At 39.6% G+C, this 18814-nt stretch overlaps 1 protein-coding gene across 1 annotated transcript in view; it reads right to left on the bottom strand.

Annotated features, from left to right (window-relative positions):
* The window catches only part of sntg1 (syntrophin, gamma 1), a 66768-nt gene that overhangs the window by 43005 nt on the left and 4949 nt on the right, over positions 1-18814 (bottom strand). The window contains exon 2 of the mRNA XM_034234575.1: positions 83-229. The gene's annotated coding sequence lies outside the window, so the exon portion shown is untranslated. The remainder of the gene's footprint in view (positions 1-82; positions 230-18814) is intronic.

Raw genomic sequence — 18814 nt, 5'->3', positions numbered from 1 at the left:
AGCTTCTTCTCCTCTTCTGTCCATTCTATAAATATGACTTGTACTTTAGGAGTTGCTCATCAGGATGGGACAATCAACTCACCTCTGTGGGCTCTCCTCAAGGCGAGTCCACCGACAGATTTTCAAATATTGACACAAATATTGAATTGGACACTGGCTGCAATCTCAACCGCATGGATCTTCTCTGCCAGACATCCTGCAGGCAGTTGTGCGGACGTGGTAAGATGGGCTGGAAAAAAATAAGATGGGGTGTTTTATTCTGAGTAATGTACACATTGAAGTAGGTTACAGGATTGCATTTAACTCGAGTTATACTTTGTAAGATGACCTGTGACAAATGAAATTGATTAACCTGTTAAGCCCTGAGCCTGTTTTTTTCAGGTCTCGGGCTCGAAAATGACATTCCCAGAACAAATGACTATATCTTCACTTCTAAAAAGGGGTAAATTAATCATCTTTTTTCTCAAATCAATGATAAACCGGTGAGTTGGATGTAGAAAAGTCAGAATCAATATAGATTTTTTTTATTTTAAAGTCAATTCAGATTGAACATAGTAAAAAAAAATGTAATTATAGTGTCCGCCCAAAAAAAACAAAACATTACTTATAATGAAAATCACCCTGGAATGATGGGATAGTAGACTAAAAGCTTTAGGAATCCAAACTATAACATATAATAAGTACCCTGTATCAAGATTGATGCAAAACAACTGAAACTCGACCTTTTTAGAGAGGTTTAGAAGAAAAAAAACACCTCTGGGGTAATTTTGTGTATTTGGGTGTATTTGACGTTTCTCTGGAACCCATTGGTCGATTTTGGTGATTGACACCTTTTGAATCGTTAGAGCCAATAGAATCGAAGAGGAAGTTCCTAAATCCACCTACATGTTACCATTGAGGAGTGAGAGTGATGCGCACGCAGTTTGCCCAAACCGAAAGCTATGTTATACTCTGAAAACTAGGTTTATTGCCATAAATATGATGATGGATTATCAGTAATCATTTCAAAGTGACACAGACAAATTTGATTAACCTTCAGCAGCGTTTTTATCGTTTTAATGCCATTGAACACAACTTTTGATCAGAAAAACAGCAAAGGTAAGACATATTTGCCGTTTTGGCTCCGTAAAGCTACGTTGTGTGTTGTCTGGGTTTGCCTTCGCTGCCCTGAGTTTTGATTGCTCAGTGATGATACTTATACCTCTAGAATCTGTGGAATCTCAGCTTTAATCAGCTTTGTGCAGATCCGATAAGTAATCAAGTGTTTCTACCGTGAGTTCTGTGCTAATTGCGTTAGCATCTTTTCGCTCAGGGCTAATTCAGAGGCTTGGTATTACCCTTGTGTTTCGTTTAGCTAAAAATGGTTCATATCGTCAGTTAACTGAGTTTCTTCCCGTTAAGTGGGTATGACACATTAATTAATAGGTTGTTAAATGTTAAGAAGCCCTGAGACACAGTTTCGTGAAGAAAAAAAAGCCTGTAGTGGGGGCTGCCGGGTTTTAACAGGTTAATGGATTGTGAGCATGTTAGCATGATGGCGTTAGCATTTAACACTGCGCCATTCAAACAGAGTTGCTGTTATAGCTGTAGATGCTTCATTTTGTAACAATAAATCACAAATAGTTCAGATTGAGAGGATGACAGTTCATTATTTAATATGGCAACTGCAATTATATCTTAAGTTAAAGCAGTGGTTCTCAAACTTTTTCTGTCAGGCCCCCCCTTTGGAGAAAAAAAAAAGTCGGGCCCCCCCAACACAAATAGTCAGGCTCAGTGGCGGCGCCAGAGATTTATTTTGGGGTGCTTGACGTTTCATAGAGCGTGCTCAAACATTTAGGGTTTCCCATTAATGTACCGGGCACTACAGTGGAATGTTCTACTGCAACACTCCCCACGCGGGTTGTACCCGCGACTGTTACAATGAAGGCTCGATAATCAGCTGACAGCATATAGGTGTAAGCAGGGGTAAAGTGCTATTTTTATAGGTGGTGTGTGGACCACACATAGGGGGGTCCGGGGGCAAGCTCCCCCGGGAAGATTTTTAAATATTGAAGTTAAAAGCATCAATCTGGTGCACTTTGAGAGCAAAATGAAGAGATCTATGGATACATCTCTCAACACCCATTTGAAACAGAACTGGAAACAGATTTACTATTTCTTTATGGATATTTTACAAATCACTCCCCTTTTAAACTTTATTCTTGTTTTACTGGCTTATAGTATTATAAGTATAGTATGGCTTATACATAACTGTTTTTCATTTATTCTCTTATTTTTTTATAACTATAATGATCATATAAACGTGTGCCTCGGAAATAATTGTTTACATTAATGGTGACCAAAATGTTTGAGACCCACTGAGATAACACTGAGAGAGTCCTTTACTGTAGCTCACTGAGTCTCTCAGTCTGACAGGAGAGGACTCTCCTCCACTTTGTTGTTGAAAAAACTCCTTACAGTATATCCGTTAGCGTTGCTCGCTAGCACCAGAAGCTAACAACTACGATCTCCGGTACTGGTGCGCACACAAAATGGCTCGTTCCACACACACACAGAGCCTAGCTTTAATGAAACACAGAGACCCAGACGTAATAGTACTGTACTGTATCATATTATTTTCAATCAATAATTTTTCAAAATATGATTTCTTTTTCTTTTTTTAATAACTATTTTCCCCCCTGGTCTCTTGCGCCCCCCTGTCATGCCTCTGCGCCCCGGGCGCAAGAGACCTACTTCTACTTCTACTACTACTACTTCTACTACTACTTCTACTTCTACTACTTCTACTAATAATAATAATCATAATAAATCTATTCAATAATATAAATACTATATTATTTTATTATAATATAGTTGTAATATAGTCAAGACAAAACATGCTTATTACATGCTCAAAAACTGATATTTCTTAAATCTGTATTCAAATGTAGTTCCCTCTGTCAGCAATGAATCAACAACTACACACACACATTTCTATCAGTGTTTCTCTGTGTTGTGGTTGACATGATGATGACTGTTAGGAGTTAAGGGGAGAGGCTGATCATCACCATGAAATGTGCAAATTGACATAAAAATGAATAAAAGGGGAAAAAATGCTCCATGTTTTTTAGGCTGTAAACTTTAACTGTTATGTAAGCCAACTAGACAGACAGTTTATCACTCTTCCTCCTGTACATTAGCAGATAAAAGGCATAACATACTTGAATGAATGTTAAATAAAGAATGCTGGAAATAACTGCATCTCCATTAGCCTGTATGCTATGCAGAGACTGCCTTCTTCATGTCGTGAATTGCAGCTGATGTTTTAATATGGCAGCAATTTGATTTATACAACATTCACAAGTTGTACATTTTTTACTCATACAATAACCCACCTTCGAGTGATGCTCTAGTTTCTTCATGTTTTGTTTTTTTCCCCTCTTGCTTGCGCCGGACTGAAACTGTCTTTTCACCGAGATCTCTTCACCTGCACTAGTGGCCGTATCAAAGCCGTCATCATTTAAACAGATTGAAAATCTTCTTTATTTTATGTCAACATTTAAAACCAAAGAAAATGTTTCTTATCAAGGAGCCTTTAAAGAGGATAATAATTACAATACTTTTTTACTATTGTAGTTTGCTTTTCAAAAGTTTTCTTTGCATGTTATCTGGTACATTGCCTAGAAAACTTTAAGAAAATAATATATTCAAGGTTAATATTTATTTATTTATTATTAATATACTTTTCCTGAAGTATGAAAAGATATACATTATTAAGTTTGTGTTTCATTTCATTTTTTTTTAGAAGCCAATTTCAATTACATGAAATATTCATAATCTAAATATTTATATTTCCTGATTTTGTGAGACATAACAAAACTTGTTATGCCTCTCTTAGATCCCACTGGAGCCTCACTGTCTGCGTTCAAACCGGATGGTAGCTTGGCAGTAATTGGTTACCATAATGAATTTTAGGCACCAATAGTTCCTTTGTCTTTAAAAAAAAAATTGCTCGCAGTATCAGTTAATGAGGAAAATATAAGAAAATTAAAGACACATCTGGAAAACACCAATGGAGTTTAGAGGCATAACGAGCTTCAGAACTTCTAAATAAGCAGAGCTGGCAAATGTTTACTTTAATTACAGCACACATGTTGTTTGTCCTCCAGTATCTTTAAGGTAACTCCATCCAGCTTAAGTGGCTGCAGGTTGGGCAGAGGCACCACATCCTCACACGTTTAGAGGTGATTATACCATTTCACAATCAACTCCTGCTCGCAGCAACAAATTAACGTAAGGCTAGGTCTAAACCGAATGCATATTTAACAGCTGTGTCTGCGTTCATTCACATTCAGAATGAGGGAAGAAATTACTAAACATAATGCACTGGACTTTTAAAGACAAATAATCATCATGGAAATGGGATTTACTTTCTAATTGTATGGCGGAGTCATTTATTCAAATACAATTCCTCACTGTGTTTACCTGGTGTGACAAGCGCTGTGCATCTTAAAGTTATTTTCAATCCATTACATACTCGGAATTGAAAAATGTTACAGGGCACTTTTCATGATGTCCACTGATGAGGCTATTATCCGTAATTCATTTCACTCTCTGAATCTATAACAATCAGAAAGGAGGAGGCGGAAAAAGAGCAGCAGAGGAGATGGAAAAGGATTCAAAAGACTGCAATTTGACATGGATTGTGCAAAAAGAGGGTTGCAGGTATACTGTAAATATGATAAACATTACTGCACGTTCTTGGCATATTATTTTGATCAGTGATTATGTGCGAGCAGCGTCGGCGGTGCACAGTGGTGTGATAGTGTCAGTGTGAGATGATCCCTGAGAGGCCAGCAGACCGAGCCAGTGACCTAATTATGATGAATCAGAGCTGGGAAAAACTGTCTGGCCACCAGCCGATTCTAAGTGCTTTTACACTCCACAGCAACAGCATGAACTGACTCAATAAAGCAGCAAAAAACACAACAACGATGCTCTGAGCTCCACAGAGGCAATAAGTATGTTGCTTAACTCATTTTCTTGTTGTATGAGCTGAGCATGGAGACAAGGACATGTAAATGTATTTAATATGAATATTATTGAAGACGGGTTGGGATATTTGTGTGGCTTTTTCAACAATGTTTAACTATTGTTGTCTTCAAGTTGAGATTGAGAGCTTGTAGGTATGACATTGGAAGTCACACAATATAAGTTTTAGGGGGTTAAAGTGGGTACTGCTGCTGCTAGTTAACTACATTAAACCACCAATGCTAACAACTTGAGAAACAAATGTAATGCAGATAATGCAAAAAAAAGACATGATCATAATAGAAAAAATTATGCCAATGGGAATGTCAACACTTTGATTGACATATTATTACATAACAAATAACTACCATTTCTCGTCAGTTAAAACGTAACAACTGCAGGTCTTCAACATTTTTCAGGCCAGAGACCCCCAAACTGATGGAGAGCTGGAGCAGGGACCCCCCTACTGTATGGCATACAATTGTGTTTTATATTAAACGGGGCCTAGTGCCGTGTATAAACATAGCTACTCTGTTATTGTACATTCAATACTAAGCTATTCAAATAATACACAGGTTAATATATTCATGTTTTTATTTTAAACATGTGTAAGGTACAGGGTGGCCGTGCCACTGCCATTTATAAACATACATCTTGCATACAACACTGAGCTATTAAATTAATTCACAGATTTTAACTTTAAACATACAAGTAGAAGGGACAGTGAATCCTCAAACCATCTGTGGATGGCATATGCATATTTCCGGGTCTTCTCTCGTTTGCGCTTACCCTATTAGCTGCTACATCAGCAGCAGGTTCCGCCTCGCCACTTGCATGTTCACTGGTGGTTTCTGAGGTGGATGGTATCTCTCTTGTGCTTGTGGATTTTTTTGGTCGAGTTACAAAACGATCCATTTTTATATATATATATATATATATATATATATATATATATATATATATATATATATATATATATATAAAGGTATGGTCTTCTCAATAATATTGCAGCGTGCGTCCTTGTGTCTGGGTCCTTAGTAAACTGGGGACTGAATAGGCTCTCGGCCAATCACGGGGAACCTGACAGAGCCAGCGTGTGTCATGCGGCCTCGTGATTGGCACAGCAGCGATAGGGGCGGGTCCTCCCCTTTGTGTACAGGAGGCCTGGTGGGACAGGTCCGGGGTAGTCTCCTGCTGTGAGTGAACCGGCGCCAAGCTTGAGATAGCTACTGTGTGTAGCTGAATGCGTGCATTGCTGACTAAAAGATAACGTCTTCTGCATCCATTTCTCCGTTCGCTACAATATGTTGGATTCATGTTAATGTGCATTTAAAGACATTTAAATTTGTGGGGGAAAAAAAAAATTGTATTATTTTTTATTTTTTAAGAAATATAAAAAATGGTCTAATCAACCAAAGATTTTGCGACCCCCATGCAGTACCTCCGCGGACCCCCTGGGGTTGAAGACCTCTGAACTACTGAGCTCAGAGCTTTCAGGAAATGCCTACTTAAATGTGAATACTACATAGGGTTTGTTTATATGGATCTTATTGTGAACTGGCTAAACACAATGCCATTTGAAGGCAGCATACGCTTCTTGCTAAGAGTTAGATCAGCTGATTGCTACCACTCTTCCATGTGTACAGTTAATATGAGGCTACAGCCTGCAACTGGTTAGTTTAGTTTAAAAGCTGTAAACAGCGGGAAACAGGTAACTTGTACACAGGTAATGAAATCCGCCTGCCAGCAACTCTTAAGCATAAAAAACATGTTAGAATATGGGGTTATCTCCAGGTTTCTTGGGTTGGTAGCAGTGACTTTTGGGCAACCAGCAGAGAATACAGGAAGACACTGCCCGGTGAAGATAAACGATCCAACCTTAATCTCAAACACGACTTTCGATTTTTATACTTTTTTCCACCAAATAATGCTTATCAGAGAGTTTAAGAGGAGTTAGTTAGCAGATGTTTAATTGGAAGAGCAAGGCCATCAGTTTTCTCTCCCATTTCCTCTTTTTGCTCAGTTAAAGTAATCGACTGCTTGGTATTTAGCAAACCGAAGCAGGAGTGAAACATTCTCATCTAACTTAACACGTAGTGTTGGGATTCCTTTAAGGCGAAACAAATGGATCCAAATTGTGTGATCTTGTCATTGAAATATGCATATCCATGTTACTGTAAGTCCCAGGTACCGACATCAAAGAGCAGCTGTTCGGGGACACACACATTCACACACATTACTGCGTGACCTCTCCTAACGTATGGGTAAATAGTGAAACAGAATACACTGGAGGCTTGAGAAAGACTCGCCCTGTACTTTGGCATGACATTGGGCCTCCGAGTGGTATTAGGCACCATCCGCAACACACGTAGGACTTGAATATGTTGCTTTGAGGAATTGTTGGGATTTCTTAGATGGATGTGTTAGCCCTCACGTGCTATGATATCAGCCCACAATATCCACCCAGACACATTCTGCAAAGAGCCAGTGGCAGCCAGGTCATCTTAAGAGATGGTTTGCACCTTTTTTCCCCACTCTGTCTCCTGGTTATCTGATCATCAGTCAAGGGAAATGGTGAGTATGGTGCACAAACAAAAGGTGCTTGAATAAACTAGCTCCCGGCCACATTATTCAGACTCTGGGTATTGTACTCTGCTGACAAGCCTCAACAGGACGTAAACCTCCAAGGAAGCGTCTCCCAGGATGGGTAGGGCTCCTTTGTCCGACTCAGCAGAATACAAAAAAAAGGTTATGTAGATAATGTGCATCTCTACTGCTACATGATGCATAGCCAAGTGACAAATCACAGCTGTTAATAATAATACATACAATGTTACTACAACAACAACTCGAAAACACCATACAATGTTTTGCAGCAGCCCTGCGGGAAATACCACCTCACATTTTCAGACCATGTTGTTCCTTTGATGACTTAGTGGTACATTTAGAGGCCGTATTTCATGTCATATTGCACTGCATTTAAAAGTATTTATAACTTGTTTCTACCTAATTGCAAGTGGCCTGGAAAAAACCACAAACATAATGCAATCTACCAACAATGCATATTAAAACTCACGAGTGAATAGCTGAGATGAATCCACACTATTGACACAGCATGAAGAGAAATTAAAACAATTCAAGCGTCACAAGAGAATGAATCAATATAAGACTGTTGTATTGGATTATATAAACATAGAGGCATTTGTATATTTATCAATAAGTATTTTCTTGAGGTTGTAATTCAACTTTTTAAGCCATCAGGTCAACTTTATATTTGCTCTATGACAACCTGCTTAACAAATAAAGATTAAGTTTCCATTAAATTATCTTTGGATATTCATGGTCTCCAAATGATGAGTTTTTGTGTTTTCAGTGACCCCTGACCTTTCCTGTAGCACGTAAATCAGGCCATATTATTAGTTTGTACACCAACATATTAAAATGTAATGAGAGAATGCCAAATGACAATTTTTGGAGCATATTTGAATCTCCCAAACGTAAAGCCATACATCTTGGACCCAATGTGAGCACCTTGTGTCAAAATTGTAATCGAGATCACTGTTAGCTAGATACCCATAATACTTGCTGCAATATTTATAGTGATAAAGGATTAAAGAAGTGACCCCCTGACCTGTCATCTAGCTCATATTTGCATATGTACATATCCCGCACAACTTAATAGAAAGTAAACATAAAATGTGCTGAATACTTTCAGTTTTGGTTTCCAGATAGCTACTCAATCAGTACTTTATGACTCCTGGAATCAATTTGATGAGCCAAGAAGACAGGGAAGTCTGAACCAGGGCCAAAGTTACAAAAGGTTTATCACACGATAAATTATTCTGACATCGTTTATAGTTGTTTTTATGGAGTATTTTTATTGAATTGCTTGATTGACATGTTATGAACTTTACTGAAACCGATTTGTAAATGATACTTTTGTGCAACGTTGGAAAAAGTAACTTTAGTCATAGTGTGATGCTTTCGGTGCCTTTTCTCACAAAATAATGAATCCAATTTGGTGACACATTTAGGATTTGCACCAAAAAATCCCATCTGCGTTACAAAAATGGCTGAAGTCAGAAGTCATTGGATAGAAGAAAAAAACATTTTAGTATTTTAATCCCCTAATTGGATTTTTCTGTAATCACTGGAACAGAATATATACAGAAATGTTTGCAACAGAATCCAACAAATCTTTCGACAGTGAGGTGAAAACTCCTCCGCAACTGCCAGATCTTATTTATGTTGAACAGAACTTGAATTGCTTTTTCCTGTTTTTCAAGAGGAAGAGGAAATATTTCAGCACTCTAGGATTTCAAACATAACCCACCAGGCAGCTGAGAACTTGTACTGAGTGCAATTATGAGTCTTATAAACACTGCATAAATATTACAATCCCCCTCCGAGAAACAGATTGTTTGTCTTTCCAAGCTAGTAGTTACAGTCTTCGCTGCCATAAATATCCTTTGTCAATGGTGCATTCCTCTGCCTTCACCACAGCCTTTGAGTATTTTCTGAGATTGTCTGGTCTGCACCAATGCTTTCTTTCCAGTGGACTGATCACAGGAGACCTGATCCAGCTGTGTCATGAGCCGCAGAGAACACCACTGCTGATAAGAGGGCGAGAAGGCAACGAGTGATGTGGGATAAAGCGTGACTTTAAAGGCAACCAGCAGCATTTGGATTGTATTATGCTAATGCCGCTCAAATTAACACTAATGTGGGCCTTTGGTGACTGTAGTAACACTAAAAAAAAACCTCTGGCTTGAGATGATAGCATCAATATGAGACATGCCACTGAGCACAGGAATGGATATGAATCGAGGGCCTGTGGGGGCAGACACGTCATCGTCCCACAACAGCAGCGTTAGTTGCCACAGACAGCTGGAATGTTCCACTGGGATGACAGAGGGTGTGTCCGATCACACAACAACATCCCCCCACCTCTCTCAACACCGGCCTTCCCCATCAACATGCCTCCTGGTTGAACCCCCCTCCAGCTTTAAGCCCCTTGCTCTGCGCTAACCAGTCAGTCGAGACAAATGGCGAGGCGCTGCCTGGCAGTGAAGCCGCAGCAGGTGCTGTGCTGTCAAAAGACACTTCACACCTCTCTTTCTCCCTCATTCCACTACCACTATCAGACCCCCAGTGAGCCCTGGCCACCGTCTCTATGGAGGGAATGAGGGGGCTCTCCAGGGTGTGCTTTGTTATCAGCACGCTCCAGCTTTGAAGTGAGCAGGGCCAGAATCTGGACTGTGTTTACTTCAAGGCATCTCCCTTGTTGTGTGTGTCAGTCCGGGGTAATTATGGCTCAGCGAGTGGCCCTGACTGCGATGACACGGTGGGGAAGGTGTGGAGAAGCAGGCAGTGCCCCGAGTAGGCCTACATCGGCGTCTCGGGCGGCTCTTACTCACTCGCATGGGCATGATTTGTTAGAGAGGGCAACGACCATGGCCAATAATGTCCTATAATTGTATTGTTATCAAGAAGTGCAGGCCTGTTGTGCTTTTTTCTCAGTGGGGTATCACATCAAAGGCTTGTTAAGCAAGGCACTACATTTGGAAGTATAATTTTAGTTGCCTTATCCAAAGGGGCGGTATGTCTAATGGCGCATTTCCACTGCAACGGGGTAGCCCCGTTTAAGCGTCTCTAAGCGTCCTCGCTCAGGCCTCAGGCTGCCTCGCTGGCCGGCCCAGGCCGTGGCGCATTTCCATTACAGTTTAGGACCTGGGGTAGCAACGCAGTGTAGGCGGGGCGATCGGCTTTGTTTTTGTTCACATTTCGAGTTGTTCCGTCGAGCTCCCGCTGGATTTGATCATCCCCAATGAGATGTAGGAACGTCGTCACCCTCCTCGGTCGACCACGGTGTGCTTTTCTTATTAGACGTAGCCATTTTTGTAGCTCATCCGTTTACAAAATGCTGTTTATAAAAATGCTGCAAGCTTGCTTCTAAATATATATGCGACGCTAGGGATGAACTCGCGCGCGATCTTGTGACGATTCTCTCTGACCAATCAGCAGTCGAGAGTGTTGACGTCACTAGTTCAGAATAGATCAGTGATAGAACCACGATTTTATGGGGCCGGAAAAAGAGGGAAAAAGTACCCGCTAGCCGGTACTAGGCTATATGGAAAGGCCACCAAAAACTGGCCTGGCCGCTTGAGGACGGTTAAGGACGCTTAAACGGGGCTACCCGCTGCAGTGGAAATGCGCCATAAGTTGTTTCCCACATTAATGTATGACGATGCATTTTTTTGTTATTCTGGTTCAAGAGTTTAGGTAAAGTTTGCAAATGCTGTTTCTTTAAGATGTGAGTTCAATATTTTGAGGACATGACCTTATTTCTGTAAAAGTTCTGACTCTAATTGTAGTGTATGAAGCTACAGCTGGTTAGCTTAGCTTTGCATTAAGATTCGAAACAGAAGGAAACATCTAGCTTCACTCTTTCCAAAGGCAACATAATGCATCCACTATCATCTCAAAGGTTTATTCATTCTTATGTTATATCTCGTTTGCTTTATTTGTAGAAAATCACAAGTTTCTTGGGTTTTTCAGGTGTTATGCGCTTTCTATATTTCATGGGGTAAGGTTAGATCTTCGTATTACTCTTGAAACGTTTAGTTAGCAAGAATAGTCAAACTATTATTGCTAAGGGGAGGCAAGCAATATTCAATAATACATGCTCTTGTTATTGTCAAAACAGCAGTGTACAGCAGCATAACAATATATGTGGGATTGAAAATAAGCTTCATTGCCTACATTTATGGTAAATGGACATTTTAGTTAATAGTTTGTTTTTTTAAATCAACAGAGGTCTATGGTACAAATGAATAATAACAAATGAAAAAAAAAGCTTTGGCCATGCAGGCAGTATTTAGTGCTTAGTTTTACAGACAGTAAAATGATATAGAATATGAATGACATATCCTTGAATCATTAATATAGTTTCATAACATGTCTATCATATTCAGACATAGCCCTGTATCACTGAGTGCCAGCTGTCTATCAGAAATGTTCCTCAATCTGAAAATGTATAGAAAATGTGTTGCTGGTTCTGCTTTGCCAATTACATTCCAGCAGCTGAACTTTGAATAGAGGACTAAAAAACAGGCAAAATCTATCAGCGTCATAGTAAAAACACTGCACAGACTTTGCACTGGCTCACTGGTGAGAGTTTGATAATGAGATTTCCCTCCGCTACAGCATGCTTAGTAGCCAAAACATGATTTCAGCAGCTCGTAGAATACCAATTAGCTGCAGAGGCCTTCAGACTAAATATAAAACAATTAAACCACTATATGTATATTATTAATCAGGTCTAAATGTCAAAAAAGATGACGGAGGTTTTTGCCATAGATCATGCGCTACAATCTTGTTTCTCCGGGCTCCAAACATGTTGATGATGACAGCATTAGCATAAGGTCAAAGGTCAGATTCCACATAATGTTGCTGAGTCCTTGTATAGAGCTGGCCTGGCAGATATCGGTGCATGGACTCTGTAATGTGGAAATAAAATGACGCTGAAGAACAGTGCGTTGCAAAAGGCCAGATATTCTCCCTGTAGGCCGGTTGCATTTGTCAGAGAGGATGTGTAAGCTCTTTGTCAGAGTAACACCACGGAAAATAAGTCTTGCATCATCTGTAATATCCTGTGAGGTGTATATTTTATATGTATGCATCATTTTTATGTTTTACAGCCTGGCATCTTGTGAAATCATGGGCTCTTTGTGCTGACTGAAGACTCGCAGAGGCACATCCAAAAAAAAGATCTTTATCTTGTCACTCTCTTTTAACTTGCTGCAATTTATTGGATCCTGATTTAATAGATGTTCTCACTTGTGAAACAATAATAGCCTGTTTGCCTTGAGCAGAAATGGAGCTTGTTTAAAAATGTAATCAATTATTTTTAATGAATAAAAGCTTTCTTTGTTCTTATAAACAAGAGCATGAATTCCCACACAGACCAAGGTGACGAGCCACATATGGCAGAGAGTGACAGGGAAAGCTTTTTCAAAGTAAGTATACACACAGATTAGGGAGGATCTACAAAGTCTATTGCAATCTGATAAGACTGCTGGTGTTTTCATTGGTGGGTGTCTCTGCTTTTATCTTCTACAACTGCTGAGCTCCTCTTATCATGTGCAGCACAGTTTGGAATTCCAGCCTCTGATAATAGTTTGTAATCTTTGGTTACCAGAGCTAAGAGTTTAACTAATGTGGCTTGTCAGGTATTTCAAAAACTGGCTCAAAACCTTACCTGTAAATCACTCACATTACCACCAAGATTAAGGTGACCAGATTTTCTAAATTAAAACCGGGGACATTTTGAGTTTTGCGGTCAATATAACATTAACATATCCAATTTTCTTCACTGTTAAAGAAAAAAGGGGGACAATTCTGGTTTAATGTAATTCGAACATTTGAACTGTTGGATACAAACAGAAGGAAGATAGCTCATATATGAGACTTCAAAGGTCTTTTATTTTGAAACTGTACATCAGATTGTCCAGATTCTCTCTGAGTGACTAGATGGGGTCTCCTGCTATCACCCTGAAGTGAAATAAGTATTTGATTGACTTCGAATGACTCTTTGATTATGGACGGTTTCCATTAAATAATAATCAAAATATAGATGGACAATAGATCTAATTTGAGATTTTAAACAGCATACATTTTAAATTGTGCTTCAGAAAGTAATGTTATTTTAGGAGTGTTGTGAGATGGTGTCAACATCAATTGAAATTAGTCACCCAGTGCAAATGTCAGATATGTCTTCATAACTGTATACTTATATTTTACATTAAATAATGTGGTAGTTATACGTGGTTTGTTTTAAATTATTATTGATCACATTATATAGTACATATTTCTTAATTTAAGCTCCAGTATATGAATATGTGTGGTGTGTTATTTTAGGTATATTTGTTATTGACCGAGTAAACGCTTTTATTTTGAAGGCAGTTTTTACAGGCCTCTACCGTAATCATAGGATATTCGCGCACCGCAATACAACGTGCGGGCTGGCTTGACTGTTTTTTACGAAGTGGGGGCTGGCTTGACCACAGTCTGTTTACCCAGTGTTTCCTGACATGAAACGTTTTATTTCACCTTGCTATGTGTTTTTAACGTATATTAAAAAACGGGGACAGTTTCAACTGGGGACAGGCCAATACAAACGGGGACTGTCCCCAGAAAACGTGGACGTCTGGTCACCCTAACCAAGATGCTTTATATCTTTGTTTTTTAGCTAACTTCTCAGCTAAAGAGCTTTATATTTATGATCAACAGTGGAATTTGGATATGACAGAGGAGCAATGAGGCTACAGAGAGTGCATGTTGTGCTTTATCAACTGCATTTCTTTTGAGGTAAAAAACAGGGTTTAAGAAAATATACTTTCTTGCCAAGAGTTACATAATATGAAGATGCATTGCAAGTGTGAAGCACAGCCAGCAGCCGGTTAGCTTAGCTTAGCTTGGCTCTGTTTGGTGGTAACGAAATCTGCCTACAGGCATCTCTAAAGCTCACTACTTAAAGTGGCAATCCCTAACATTTCACTCCTGGTTGAATTGGCAACACCCTATTGGTTTAACGTGAGACATGTTAATTAGCCTAGGGTGCTTGTATTTGCTTGTTGGTGGATTTTGTTACCTGTGGTCAGGCTATCTTTATATTCTCCCCTTTTCCAGTCTTTATGCTAAACTAAGCTAACTGGCTGCTGGTGACATACCAAAATATTCCTGTTTTTCCAAAATATACACTATTCCCAACTAAGTGGTTTATATGACTAATGAATATGAATCTTCAAAGTGATTAATAAGGCAGGAGGGAAGTGACAAATCGTATGACTTGTGATCTAAATACCTGAAGAAACGCTAATATTCCAGTTTATATGGCAAATAGTCTCAAAAGCAGTTGTAGCATATGTCCTTCTGCTAACCTGTTGACATCCAAGTATTTCTTTCATTAGGTTCGAAAGTAGGTGTTTCCCTTTCTGACAGGTAGTTTGTATGACCATCCCTGATCTTCCCCCGTCTGTGTTTTGTTATGTTTGATGAGACAACCGATTGAAACAGTTTTCTCCTAAGTCTCCTATGCCGTTTGGACTGATTTTGATGAAGCACTACTGTCGAAACACATTCTGAAAAGATTGTTGGATTCATCTCTTACTTGAAAAAAAAAAATCCCTGACATCAAGCCTGGAGGAATACAACTTGAGGGTGAGGTAACGCTCCTCTGCCTTGATGCCAAGAGAAAGCAGAAGCAATGGCTGACCTTGTCCTTCTTTGCTGTTGGTCTGTGGGTTTGGGCCAGGGACAGGAACTCCCTGTACAGACACTGTGTCTGCGATTGCTGAAACTACTCCACAGTAGAACGCTTTGTTCACTGCCACCAAGGAAAACCTAGACAACAAAAACACACACATTCTGGAAAAACGAACACTTGAGAAGGGTCGTTTTCTCCACAAAACGTCTTGCTTGGGTTTCAGCTGTAAATAATATTCCCTTCAGAGGGGGGGAAATCATGCAGCTTTGCACAAACGCCTCAAGATAATACATTCAAGACCTGTTGTTATCTAACCATTAATCTAGATTTAAAAGTAGTGAAGGCTTATGATGTCTTCTGTTGGGGAAAAGGGAGCCCATAACCACATTGTGACCCAAGACTTAAGTTGTTTAACTGTGGGTGGGGGGGATGTGAAGAGGGGAACCTCATAACTCTCTGAAAATTAAACAGTTTAGAGGTCATGTGGCCATTTGTATCACTTAGAAAAATCTTAACATCAGCAAGCCAAAGAAAAAAACTATTTAGGAATGTTATTTTAGTTTATCTCAGATATTTAGATATAGCAGCTTATATTTACACACATACATGTACATCTACTGTATATATATTCCAATGCATCTAAGCCTCAACCACACTTGTGAAAATATTAAAATATGTATTGCATCCACAAGCAAATAAAAGATTAATTCAACAGTTGGTCCATGCAGCCGAAGAGCTACTTGGCGTTTGGCATTTTTCATTCACTTCCAATCCAGCTGACCAAATATCACAGGCAAATAGTGTCACTTCAATCACTGTGGCCCCAAAACTGATAGGTTATCCAATTATGTGCGTTGATGCATTTCCTGTGATGCTGAAACATTGCTCATGACCTTTTCCCTGATAGAAATTAATTTTGTTCTCCCTCAGGCTAAACAAAATCTCATAGCACTCCACCCTTTTGAGTGAGTCATACCGGGATAGTCAAACAAGCCGACTCCGGGATGAATCTACAGACATTACTCCCGGAGAGGATCTGTTTAGAAGTCAGCTACCATGCTCACCGATGTGTCACATGGCCCGTCTGTCTCTGTATTGGCCCGTCTCTGGGGTTTTAGAGATGTGTGGACAAGGGGTTGAAAGTCTTTCGGCGCTCTTTGCTCTTCGCCTCAGAGCAGGTTATTCCTCCCTGCAGCAAGCTGCCACGCGCCTATTGCACCTGATTGTCTCATCTGCACATTCCAGGTGAGAGGGCCCGACAAGCCGGGACAGAGCAGCCAGACAGTGATACACTTGTTCAGCAGCCGCAGGTGTAGCTGCCCTCTTTCTCTGCGCTCTCCCAGAGGATTTGGACTTCGTGGAGGAGCAAGAGTAATCTGAAGGCGAGGCAGAAAAAAATCAATGACAAATGACTTGGCCTTTTTTCATGAAGTTCAGAAAGAAAAGAACAGATTTGTTTTTCCACATGTGCCTATCTTATTGACCTATATTCCCTTCAAATCACTCAAAGTAGACTCGAGAGCGAAAAATACGATAAAGTAATAGACTGAGTGGTGACAACACCTGACGCAAATCATTATGACATTTTTTTTTCTCCAATATCTGCATTGATTCAGCTTCAGTCCCTCAACTAGGGCAAACATTGTGAATGTAAATTGGCTGCAGTGTTCAAAAGTAGACTATAAAAGGACAGACATATAGGGGGTGGACAAAATAACAGGAACAGCTTGTAATTTCATGAAATCTATTTCAATTCCACAAAACGTCTTCTCTGATTCCTCATATGTTTTTGTCGATCAAAGTTGAGGTAAGCAACTCTGGAGAAACCACCAAAGCTAGGCTATACAGTAGGTATACAATCCAAAAAATCATAGGCTCTCTTTCAGGCTTACCTCCAAAGCCAAGAGTGCCCCAAAACATGAAAGCGTACACTGCTTTACTGCAGGAGTGGTTGGAGAGATGAGCCTGACCTTGTCATCACTAACTGTATCCAGCTCACGTCTGATTAACATTTAAAAAGCAGATAACTAGCAATGTCAAACTACCAGAGATTTAGCAGTCGATAAAAATACCAGTGAAGTTCCACAAATCTTTAAACCAAATCGATAACACTGAAAATAACAAATGCAAAAATAATTAATCCTGCGTACTTTAACATACTCTCCTTTTAGGGGTGTAACGGTACACGTACCCGTACAGAAATTATTCGGTACGGGCCCTTCGGTTCGGTACACGTGTGTACCGAAGTGTACCGAACGAATATAACGTTAAACGTAAAAAATTGAGAACGTGAACAACTTTTTGGAAGTAATCTCAGGTGCTGCGTCGCAGCATTCAGAGTAATTTGCTCACATTGTATTCAACGCGTCATAGAGCGAGCAAGTCATTTAATTGGACGAGAGGCTACTATGAGAGCTGGTCAGAGGGATGAGTTCTAAATGTAGTCAGTAATTTGAGGAACTGTCGAAATGGCGAACGCAGATAAAGTTGAGCTCGAAAATCCTCCAGCATCATCTCCGGTTTGGGAACAATTTGGTTTCGCAGTTACGTACAAGGATGACGGACAAAGACAGGTGGACCCAACCAAAGCTGTTTGTCGGCATTGTTCAACTATTGGTTACGCGGCTGGCAATACATCAAACTTGCACACTCATTTGAAAAGGCATCACCCGAACGTGAATATCACCGGTACCAAAAGACTGAAGTGCAAACCCAACTCCCACTAGCATTTAAGCGTCCACCACTCGCAAAAAGTTCAGCCCAAGCCAAAGCTATTACAAACGCCAAATATTCTTATGTTGCCATGTTAGCAAAGCGCAACCTGGCTGTATCTGCTACTACCTCTGTCCCTAGAGAGGGTGTTCTCCACAGCAGGAGACATTGTTAGTGCCAGCAGATCTGCCCTTTCGGCAAGCAATGTGGACAAGTACATTTTTCTTTAAAAAAACATGGAAATACAATGACAAGCAAGTCATAATGTCAAACTGGCTGCTTAGGTGCTAGTACAGTACAGTTCAAATACAGATTATTTCAGTTCATCGAAAAGTTGCACCTTAATGTTTATTTTATTATATTTTGTATGTATTTGAGTGAATATTCACAATATATTCACAATATAGTTTCATAATAATTAAAAACCCAAAACTAATAGTTTATGTTTTGTGAGTACTAGTACAGTAAAGTTCAAATACAGATTATTTCAGTTCATCGAAATGCTGCACCTTAATGTTTATTTTATTATATTTTGTATTTATTTGAGTGAATAGGCCTACATTATTCAGTTTAATTTTTTTTTTTTAATGTTATGTTTTGTGATAATTTTTTCTGCTGTACCGAAAACGTACCGAACCGAACCGTGACCTAAAAACCGAGGTACGTACCGAACCGAAATGTTTGTGAACAGTTACACCCCTAACTCCTTTATAACAGGATGAATACTCTTTTGTGTTAGAAACAGGTCATGAATCACTCTCAAATACAAATACTGTAAACGGGAAAAAGTTGTCCAAGACTATAAATGAAGACATCATGGTAACA

Source organism: Gymnodraco acuticeps, unplaced genomic scaffold, assembly GCF_902827175.1.
Source record: "Gymnodraco acuticeps unplaced genomic scaffold, fGymAcu1.1, whole genome shotgun sequence".
Taxonomy (NCBI): Eukaryota; Metazoa; Chordata; class Actinopteri; order Perciformes; family Bathydraconidae; genus Gymnodraco; species Gymnodraco acuticeps.
Note: the sequence above shows the minus strand (reverse complement) of the source record. Positions and strands in the feature narration are given on the sequence as shown.